The sequence below is a fragment of the Mustela nivalis genome (genome assembly GCF_964662115.1).
Source record: "Mustela nivalis genome assembly, chromosome: 7".
Lineage (NCBI taxonomy): Eukaryota > Metazoa > Chordata > Mammalia > Carnivora > Mustelidae > Mustela > Mustela nivalis.
In genome coordinates, this window is record NC_139026.1 from 119,135,259 (window position 1) to 119,146,692 (window position 11,434).

Sequence of the window (11,434 nt, forward strand, 5' to 3'; positions counted from 1 at the left end):
GGCTCGCGGCGCGGCCGGGGAGGGAAGGAGGGTCCGCGCGCAGAAGGCACTGGACCGGATCCTGGGCCTGGGGGCTCCGGGGGCTCCGGGGGCTCCGCTGGCCCGGGGCGGGGGGCGGGGGGTGTTATTCCGAGAAGACAGGGAGGCCGCCCAGCTGGCGCCCCGCCGCGCCGAGAGCCGTCCGCCAGCAGAAGGCGGAGCCGGCCCCGAGAGCCACAGGAAAAGCTGGAAAGACGAGAGTAAAGGAGCAGGGCGGTTTCCCTGGCGCCGCAGGCAGGACCCCCACCGCTCCTCGCCCTGCTACAAGAGGCGGCGCCGCGGTGCCTGTCGCCAGTCCCCGGAGCAGCTCCGTGGGGACCCAGCTTCCTGCTGAGTCCCACCTGCAGAGGGCCCGGGAGCTGGGGGGCGGGCTTGTGCGAGCCGCCTGCTAGCAGGCAGGCCACAGGTCCCCAGGTGGGGGCGGGCGGAAGGAGGCACCTGCTGGAAGGCCCCAGGAGACTTTGCTGGGGCCCAGAACAGCTATTTCTATTTTTCTTTGACTCACTCTTTGTACGTCAATAAACTTATTTTGGGGTGAGGGGGAGAATAAATTCCAACTTTCAATATACCCGCTGGTCTCTACCAGATGAGTGGCCTCGACCCACTCATCTTCCTTTCTACGAATTAATTTTTTATAAGTCATAGATATGAGTCTTTTAATCATTTTTTAAGATTTTTTAATATTTATTTAACAGACAGAGATCACAAATAGGCAGAGAGGCCGACAGAGAGAGAGGGGGAAAGCAGGCTCCCTGCCGAGCGAGAGCCCGATGTGGGGCTCGATCCCAGGACTCTGGGACCATGACCTGAGCCGAAGGCAGAGAATTTTAACCCACTGAGCCACCCAGGCGCCCCTTAATCATTTTTATTAACTATTTTCTAGAGTTGTCTGGAACCATTTCCTTCTTTGAGGAGACTTAGGCATTATTTGTGATGTTAGATGCTTGTGGTGTTTCTTCTGAAAACGGAGTTCTACCCTAGGGATTAAATAAAATTATCTAGGCCATAAGTACGGTTTTGAAAATTATAACAAAGAATGAGCTGTAGGAGAACTATCCTCTAACACAAGAACACAAGTGAAAAGTTTATCAACAAACCATTATGTTGGGTTATATTTTTAGGGGATCAATAATCAATATCAATTTATGTTTCAGTTAGATGCTATGGTGGGTTGAATAAACTACCACTCCCCCAAGATGTCCATGTCCTAATCCATGGAACCTGGTGAATGGCAAAGGGATTTTGCAGAAGTGTTTAAGTCAAAAACCTTGAGATAGGGAAATTATCTTTGATTATCCAGGAGGGTCCAATGTAATCATAAGGATCCTTATAAAAGGGAGTCTGGTGGGTCAGCATCAGAAAAGGTGATGTGATGAAGGAAAAAAAGGTCAAGTGATCCAGCCATGAGCCCAGCTCTGCAGACAACCTTTAGAAGGTGGATAAATAAACAGATTCTCCATCAGAGCCTCCAAAAGGAACAGAGCCATGCAGATCCATTTTGGGCTTCCGACCTGCAGATTATAAAAATAGTAAATTTGTGTTTTCCTAAGCTACTAAATTTGTGGTAAATTGTTATGGCAGCAAGAATACAGGTGTTCTTGAAAGCAGTGTATCAGCGTGGGTTCTTCTATACACAATGGGTGATTTTGCCTCAATTTTTGATTAAACAGAATTCAAACTTGAATTTCTTGAATTCAGAGTACTCATACACCTAAAAACTTTGTGTGTACTCATAATCTCCTTTTTCTCAAACGAGGGAAAAGTTTTCTATTTTCTGAAAACTCATTCTCTTCACCAGTCCCTATTTTTACCTGGGTCTTACTCTATCAGAGATCTCTGTCTTGTGTCTTTACTTGCCCCCTCTCAACAGCCTCTACCCATCAGTCTATAAACAAGTTCAAATAATAACCACATTTATTGAGCCTCTTCTATGTGCCAGACATTAAGCTATGGTCTACTTCATTACAGCACGAATCCTCTGAGATTGAATTTTATGAGTAGTGGCAGATTTACTGAGATGTCTTAAATTTAAATCTTAAACTTCAAAGCATTCAATGGCACAAGTCATATCCAAAGCATATCTAATTTTATATTTTTAATTTTGTATTTCTTTTCTTAAAAAAGCCCCCTCAAGTTGTATGAACTTCAGAATTCCACAAAACCAGGATCTCGATGTACCTATAAAGTATATATTATTATTGTCCCCATCTTATAAATAAGAAAACTGTGCCATGAAAGGTTTTATAATTCACCTAAGATTATTTAAGCAGTAAGTGGCATAGCAATATTTCAGCCCAATTATTTCTGACTCTCTAACCCAGAAACCTATAATTTGCCCATTAAATTGTTGTCTCTTCAGGGAATTTCTTACCTTAACACACCCCTTCCTTTCCAGCTTCTCTTTTCCTCTAGTTAATATTTTATCTGTCTTTTTTTCATTTCATGAACCAAAAAATAAGCTATGTCTAACATCTCTACTTCCTTTTCCCATTATAATTTTAACTCACTATAATCCAGCTTCTACCCACCCCACTAAACTGCTTACCGTCTCCAATAATCTCCAATTCACAAAATCCAATGGATGTTTTTTATTTAGCATACTTGAACTAACTGAACCATACTCAAATCATTCCTCCCCTTCTAAAGCTTTCTCTTTCCTTAATTTCTAAGGGTGCCTGGGTGGTACAGTCAGTTGGGCTTCTGACTCTTGCTTTCCACTCAGGTGTAACCTCAGGGTGGTGAGATTGAGCCCCATGTCGGGCTCTGTGCCCAGCACTGAGTGGACTTAGACCTCTCTCCCTCTCCCTCTGCCCTTCTGCCTTTCTCTAGAATAAATAAATCTGTAAGAAAACAACAACAACAACAAATGCTTCCTTATTTTTCCCTCTTCTAAGGTTGTGCCTTCTTTTATTTACTGTGCTTCTTTTTCATTTGTCCCACTTCCTCATTCTACTCGTTAAATATCAATGAAATTTCTAGTATTTTTTCTTCCACCCTCTTCTCACTCATCTCATTTCCTTACGGTTATCTCATTTTCATATGTCCTATAGCTTTAACTAGACTCTAATAGTAACAAATCTGTATCTCTATCTTAACGATGCATCATGAATTAAAGACCTACACATACAATTGTCCATTAGACATCTCCATCTACATACACTTAAATCTAAATCACCTCCTCCTTCTGCCAAACCCATCTAGTCAATCAGGTCAAATCCCAGGAATCTTCCTATTTCCTTATATTCTATAAGCAATCTTAACCAAGTCCTTTTAATCCCTTTTCTTCAACCCCACGGGGATTGCTTAACTCAGATTATCACCATATCTGACATCTTTTATCTTAAGATACTAATAATATATCTTACTAATCTGTATTTAAATCCCTTTACACACACACTCACACACCCCACTGGCACACTTCTAGTCACTTCCTCCAGGGTGCTTTTCTTAAAATGCAAATCATATCACATTACTTTCCTTGGTAAAGCCATTTTCACCTTCCTATTGCAGAAGTGATTAAATTTAAATGTGTTGCATGGTAATCTGATGTCCTCATCTGTCCCTAATTACATGTGACCTTAACTTCCCAGGTATCTGCCTTTTTTTTTTTTTTAAGATTTTATTTATTTATTTGACAGAGAGAGATCACAAGTAGGCATAGAGGCAGGCAGAGAGAGAGAGGAGGAAGCAGGCTCCCTGCTGAGCAGAGAGCCCGATGTGGGACTCGATCCCAGGACCCTGGGATCATGACCTGAGCCGAAGGCAGCGGCTTAACCACTGAGCCACCCAGGCGCCCCCCAGGTATCTGCCTTAAATCTATACTTGGACCATTGTGAACTTTTTGTAGGTATTAAACTATGTTGTTCCACATCTCTTTCACACACATGTCAATCTCCCTGGCAAGTTTCCATTGCTATGGTCCTCCATACAAATTCCTTAAGACTTAACACAGGTCATTTTCCTGAACCCCTCCTTTCCCCCTCATCAGGTAAAATTGATTACCTCCCCACATTCTGCTTTGTTATTGGACATCCATCTCCCCCAATGTTACAGAACACTTGTTCAGAGGTACCTCAGGTCTTGTTTCACGGAAAATCTGCAGAGCTCAGCCCACTGGGATCAGATTAAGATAGAGAATGGGGGCAAGGCCTACAGCAACCAGTGCTAAGATCTTGGTGGATGGCATTCCTGCATTCCTAGTTGGAGCAGCACAGAGCTGAGATCCCAGCCAGCAGTTCTGCTCATCTGCAGACCTGAGCTGGAGGCTCCATCTGGCCGGGGTGCTCAGTGTGCAGTTCTATCTGATTCAACCATGGAGTCTGTTCTACAGCCCCACCTATGCAGGGACCAAATCCACAGCTTGCCTAACAGAAAGCCTGGCCAGTTAAGCCAGGCAAACAGAAAGCTCATCCTATAGCCCTGCTTCCAAAAGAAGCCAAAACAGTAGCCCTGCTACTGTTGAACCCTGCTCAACTGATAAATACAGCCCCTGGCCCCACATAACCAGTGGCTCTGAGCATCCTCAGAGCCCAGCCAAGAAGTCTAGCCTATGGCCTTACCTGATTGCTGAACACAGCCTAACACCTGGTCCAGACAGGGAGTTTAGTTAGTGACCCTGCCTAATCATAGAGCATACTCTCAGGCCTACCAATGAGTGAGCACAGACAGTAACTGCAATTGACCATGAAGCACAGTGTCTAGCCCCAACCCAGCTGGAGGATAAAGGTGGAGGCCCCTCCCCACCAGGCACCAGCCAGAGACTATCCAACAGGAGAATATCTGTGTGTGTGTGTGTGTGTGTGTGTGTGTGTGTGTATTATATTCTCTTACTCTACATGTAGTGGTATAACACCACAGGACAGTAGACAATGTTGCATTAAGGGTATATATTATAAATGCTAAAACATCCACTAAAATAATACAACAAAGATTTATAGCTAATGTGCCAACAGGGGAGATAAAATGAAATTTTTTAAAATACTCAGTTAAAAATATGTCAGGAAAAGGAGATGAGGGGAACAAAGAAAAGATAAGATAATTAGAAAATGGGTAGTACTATGATAGATGATCCCATTAAATATAAATGTTCTAAACATTTCCATTAAAAAGTGGAAATAACAGATTAGATACGAAAGCAAAGTCCAATTATATGCTGACTAAAGGAAACTCACTCAATTTTTGTTTTCAATTTGAAAGTAGCCATTTATTAACTGACCAGATTGCAAAAATAATCATGGTAGATAACTTAGTTCAACCTTCTAATAAGCCTACTGATCTGGTCTTTCCTGTGGTCCACATTTTCTCCTTCTACAAAATGGGTGGTCTTTTTCTTCATTCTCCCTCTTGAAGGGCCATAAAAAGTTGTTTGCTTCCTTGAAACATTTTCCAACAGTACAGGCCTCGTGAATCAGATGCTCCATGCAGATTATGCCATATTTACCAAGAGATTGAGAAATCAGTGTGTTCTGTGTCAGGGCAATCTGCTTCTTATTGATTTTGTAGTAACTGTGCTTGTAGATCAATTGATTCACCAGCATCAGGTTTGGATATACCTATGCTATATATGGTTCCACAGTCCTTAGCATGTTAACTGAAGCTTTGTTGAGCTTAAAAAGATGCCATTGAAGATTTGGTGAACACGAAGAAATTGCAACACCTTTTGAACCTCTGGGTTCACACCACTGAAACCTCTGATCCCAGTGATATGTGCCAATTTGGGTTCTGCAGATACCTAGAAGTTGTCAACTTTTCTTGACATTCTAGCCATCCAAATCTCAGTTCTGTACATATGCCTATATCCCTTGTGATAATGCTTAGCTTTTTCATAGATAAGCTTCCTCTTTGCCTTTCAAAGCATCTTGTGGGCAATCCTTTGTCTCAGACATTTAGTAATCAATTCTACAAAATTCCTTCGCTTTCTCTTAAGGGTTTCTGGCATAACAGAAACCTTATTTTTCTCCTTATCTGCAGTCTTTTCAGGTTCCATCCAGAAAAGAGATGAAGGGAACTCATTTTAAATATAAAGGCACAACTACATAAATAGTAAAAGATGGGATGCCTGGGTGGTTCAGTTGATTAAGCAGCTGCATTTGGTCATGAACTCAGGGTCCTGGGATTGAGCCCCATATTGGGCTCCCTGCTCAGCACGGAGTGTATTTCTCCCTCTGCCCCTCTCCACCCCACTCATTCTCTCTCTCAAATAAATTTTTTTAAAAAAATCTTTTTAAAAAATAGTTAAAATTTTTAAAAAGATGAATAGCTAAAGAATAGAATGATAGACCATCCCAACATTAAACCAAATGAAAGGTGCAGTGGTTATATTACTATTAGTTAAAACAGGGTTTAAACCAAAGAATATTACCAGAGTTAAGAAGTATTATTTCATAATGATGAATAAATCAGCTCATTATATAAAGGGTAATCTTTTCAACAAGTTATACTTAAAATTTGACATTCATATGCAAAAAGAGAACTTTGATCCAGATCCCTATCATATAAAAATACCTTAAAGTAGATCATAGAACTAAAATCTAAAACTATAAAACTTCTAGAATAAATCATGGAAGAAAAACCAATGTAACTTTGGGTTACGCAAAGATTTAGATACTACTCCAAAAGTATGATTCATAAAACAAAAAATTAATAAACTAGACTTCATCAAAATTTAAACCTGCTCTTGGAAATATACCGTCCAAAAATGAAAAACTAAACAGACCAAGAAAAAATATTTGCAAACCACATATCTAATGATGGACTTATTCAAAATATATTAAAACTCTCAGAACTCAATAATGAGAAACAGGCAATCCACTAAAAAATGATCAAAAGATCAGGTAATGAGGGTGGGAGGTTGGGGGAACCAGGTGGTGGGTATTAGAGAGGGCATGGATTGCATGGAGCACTGGGTGTGGTGCAAAAACAAGGAATACTGTCATGCTGAAAATAAAAAATAAAATAAAATAATATTTTTAAAAAATCAGGTAATGATCTGGGGGTCATGGGATCTAGCCCTCCATTGGACTCCTTACCCAGCATGGCGTCTGCTTAGGATTCTTTCTTTCCCTTTCTCTCTCTGCCCCTCCCCTGGCTTATGCAGGCACATTCTCTCTCTCTCTCTCTCTCTCTCTCAATCTCTCAAATAAATAAATAAATAAATCTTTAAAAAAAGAAATGAGCAAAAGATTTGAACAGACGCTTCACCAAAGAAGATACATGGATGGCAAGTAAGCACTTGCTTAACATCATCAGTCATTGAGAAAATGCAAATTAAAACCACTACATTTAGAATATCTAAAATTTAAAAGATTGACTATACCAAGGGAGGGTGTGGATGCCAAATAACTGGAGAATTCATGTAATGCCAGTAGGGAAGTATACCCAGTTTTTGGAAGCTTCTTAAAAAGTGTAACATACATACCATATAATCTAGCCATTCCATTCCTAAGTATACTCAAGAGAAAAAACGCTTGTGCATGAATATTCACAGTAACTTTGTTTTAAAATGCTGTGTGAAATAAGCTACACTAAAGATGTCACGTACTGTATAATTCCATTTATGTGAAATTCTAGAAAATGCGAAATCTGCAGTTCCAGAAAGCAGATAAGTTGTTGCCTGAGATGAGGAAAAGCCCAGGGAGGAGAGGAATGGACTATTCAAAGAGGCACAGAAAACTTTTTGAATGATGATTATATTCCTTGCCTTATTTGGGGTGATGGTCTTATGGATATATAATTGATATGGATTATAAAACAAATTATATACCTTATGGCAGCTTATTGTATAACAATTATATCTCAATAAAGATTTTTTTTTAAAAGTAAAAAATAAACCTCTAGTCCCAAATCATAATTAGAAATCCAAATAAAAACAATTATTTAACAAAAAATTTATGGAATTATGTACTCATTACAGGCCAAGCACTGTGCCAGTTGCCTTGGAGGAACACAAAAAAATAATCAAGTCCTTGCATTTAATCATATATCATGACCAAAATATTTATAAGGCAGCATATATCAAGAATATTGAACAGATTTTAACTTTAAGGAAGATGGCAGACTAGGAGGATCCTAAATTCATCTCTCCCACAAACACACTTAGACAACAGCTACATCAGTGCAGCCAGTTCAGAAAATGACACGAAGATGGGCAGAACAGACTTTCCACAGTTAATGGTAAAGACAAGGCCATATCAAAAAAGGTAGGAAGGGCAGAGACACGATTGGGAACCAAATACCTTGCAAGACTAACCACGAACAGGAAGGATACCTTGAGCAGAGAGAAGGCAGAGGAACAGACCAGGCACCCCAAAATGGAGGACCTGTACAGAGAAGATGAGTCCCCATGTCATCTGGCTTTAAAAACCAATGGGACTTAACTTGGAGAATTTTTACAGCCAGCAGGGCTTAATTCTGGGTACTTTAAAAGTCGGCAGGCTTAGCTCTAGGAGAGCTAGGTGCAACAGAAAACTGAGTACCTACCTTTCAAGAGATAGCACAACAAACAATCTCCCACCCCAAGACACAGCATAGAAGAAACAGTTTGAAAAACACCTAGGGTATACATGAAGATTCATTTACTAATCTTAAAACCAGTACTAGAAGGTCAGATGTTTAGGATATTTCTGTAAGAACAAAAAAGCTGTCAGACTCTATTTCTCCCCCTACACTGTAACTGCCCCCCAAAATCAAAGCCTAGATAGCTTGGACATTTGCAGAAATCAACACAAACCCTCTTAACTACTTTACTAACACTGTGTGCCCTGCCCCCACATTCTCCAGAGGATCTGCACCATCCAATCCATCCCACTTGGCAGGAGTCCCTCCAAAGTAGCTTCTGCCATGTCTCATCCTATAAGTAGCCCTGGAAAGGACCAGAGCCACTCCAAAGTGACTCCTGGTCTGAGGAAAAGGAAAGGTAACCACATACATCAATTCAACGGCAGACCCAGCAAACGAACTTCATAACTGGCAGTGCAGAGTGTGCCCCAGAAATCAGTACATCTACAGTCTGGGCAGCACCTGATCTAATGGCTGGCCCTGCTCACCAACAAAAACTTCTAAGAGGCAGCACAGGGAGAGAATCCTACAGTTCAGGGTCACCACAGCTCCAAAAAACAGCTGAGGACAGCTCGCTGTTCTGATTGTTGATATCACCCAATTATAAGCTAACAATGGCCTAAGATGGGCCCCTTAACTGTGCAGAGACAAAACCCAACCCATGACAGGCAAGGTGGGCCATTGCAGTCTACTGAATTAAAGGCAAATGTGGCCCAGCCACAACAGTAGGGTGGGTGCATGCAACATACATAGGAGACACCCTTGAAGCACCAAGGTCTGGGGAACAGGAGACAAACACTGCAAGACACAAAAGAACCCCTTCTTCATAAAGCCACAAGAGCAGGAGATGTAGCTGACTTTCCTAATATAGAGAAACAATCAGAGAGCTAGACAAAATGAGGAGAGATAGGAATATGTTCCAAATTAAAGAATAAGACAAAACCATAGCAAGAGACCTAAGCAAAACAGAGATAAGTATATGCTTGATAGATAATTTAAGGCAATAATCATAAAGATACTCACTGGACTAGAAAAGAGTGCAGAGTCAATGAGACCCTCAACAAAGAGATGGAAATTATAAAGAGGAACAAATCGGAGATAAAGAGCTCAATAACTGAAATTAAAAATACACTAGAGGTAATGATTAGCAGATTAGAAAAGGCAGAAGAACTATCAGTAATTTGGAAGACAGAGTAATGGATATCAACCAAGCTGAACTGCAAAAAGAAAAAAATAACAATGGAAAATGAGACTAAGTCAAGAGAACTCAGTGGCATCATGAAGCATAACATTCATGTTCTAAGAATTGCAAAAGAAGGAAAGGCGGGGTAGAAAATTCACTTGAAGAAATAATAGCTGAAAACTTCCCTAAACTGGGAAAGAAAATGGACATCCAGATCTAGGAAGCACAGAGTCTCCCCAGTAAAATCAATCCAAGGAAGTAAAACCAGTAAAATCAACCCAAAGAAGTCCAATAATTAAAATGGCAAAAGGAGTGATAAAGAGATCATTTTAAAAGTAGAAAAGAACAGTTGCATAGGGGGCACCTGGGTGGCTCAGTGGGTTAAGCCGCTGCCTTCAGCTCAGGTCATGATCTCAGGGTCCTGGGATCGAGTCCCACATCAGGCTCTCTGCTCAGCAGGGAGCCTGCTTCCCTCTCTCTCTCTCTGCCTGCCTCTCTGCCTACTTGTGATTTCTCTCTGTCAAATAAATAAATAAAATCTTAAAAAAAAAAAAAAAAAGTACAGTTCCATACAAGGGAAAACCCACAAGGATATCAGCTGATTTTTTTCAGCAGAAACTTTGATATATTCAAACTGCTGAAAGGTAAATACATGAACCAAGAATATCTAACAAGGTTATCATTCAGAATAGAAGGAAGGATAAAGAGTTTCCCAGATAAACAAAACTTAAAGAAAAAAACAACAGCTAAAGGAGTTCATCACCACTAAATCAGCCTTATAAGAAATGTTAAAGGAAATTTTTGAGTGGAAAGCAAAGGTCATAATCAAGATTAAGAAAATTATGAAAGAAAAAAAATTCACAGGTAAATGAAATATAATAAAAGTACTAGATGAATTACTTATAAAACTTGTACAAAGATTAAAGCACAAAAGCAATAAAATTAATTTGTCTATAAAATTCAGTCAAAGGATTTACAATATGAAAGTATATAAAATATGATATCATAGACATAAAATGGGGGGTACTGCTTTTAGAATGGGTTCAAACTTAAGCAACTATCAACTTAATATACACTGTTACATGCATAAGATGATCATGTGAATGTAATAGTAACCACAAATCAAAAACCAGTAATAGATAAACAAAATATAAGAAGAAAGGAATATAAGCATCTCACTAAAAACAGCCATCAAACCATAAAGGAAGAGAGCAAAAGAAGAGAAACAAAGAGCTACAAAAACAACTGTAAAACAAGTAACTAAATGTCAGCAAATACATGTCTATCAATAATTACTTTGAATATAAATGGATTAAATGTTCCAATCAAAAGGTAAGCTGACTGAACCAATTAAAAAAAAAAAGACCTATCTACAGGCAGCCTATAGGAAACTCATTTCAGATGTAAAGATGCATGCAGATTGAAAGGGAAGGGATGGAAAAACATTTACAAATGGAAGGAAAAAAAAAGGTGGGGTAGCAATGCTTATATCAGACAAAATAGACTTTAAAACAAGGACTGTTGGGGCACTTGGCTGGCTCAGTCACAACAGCATGTGACTCTTGACCTCAGGGTTGTTGAGTTTGAGTGCCATATTGGGCGTAGAGATTACTTAATTAAAAATTGTTTTTAAAAAGACTGTGATAAGAGACTAAG

The 11,434-nt window shown here is 39.9% G+C and overlaps 1 pseudogene across 1 annotated transcript; it reads right to left on the minus strand.

The window, feature by feature from the left end:
* Positions 1 to 5,284: 5,284 nt before the first annotated feature.
* LOC309870352 (large ribosomal subunit protein uL30 pseudogene) lies at positions 5,285 to 8,886 on the minus strand (annotated as a pseudogene). Its single transcript has 2 exons — positions 8,785 to 8,886; positions 5,285 to 5,884 (listed from the first exon to the last, which is right to left on the minus strand). The product of its transcript is annotated as a large ribosomal subunit protein uL30 pseudogene (transcript).
* Positions 8,887 to 11,434: the final 2,548 nt, after the last annotated feature.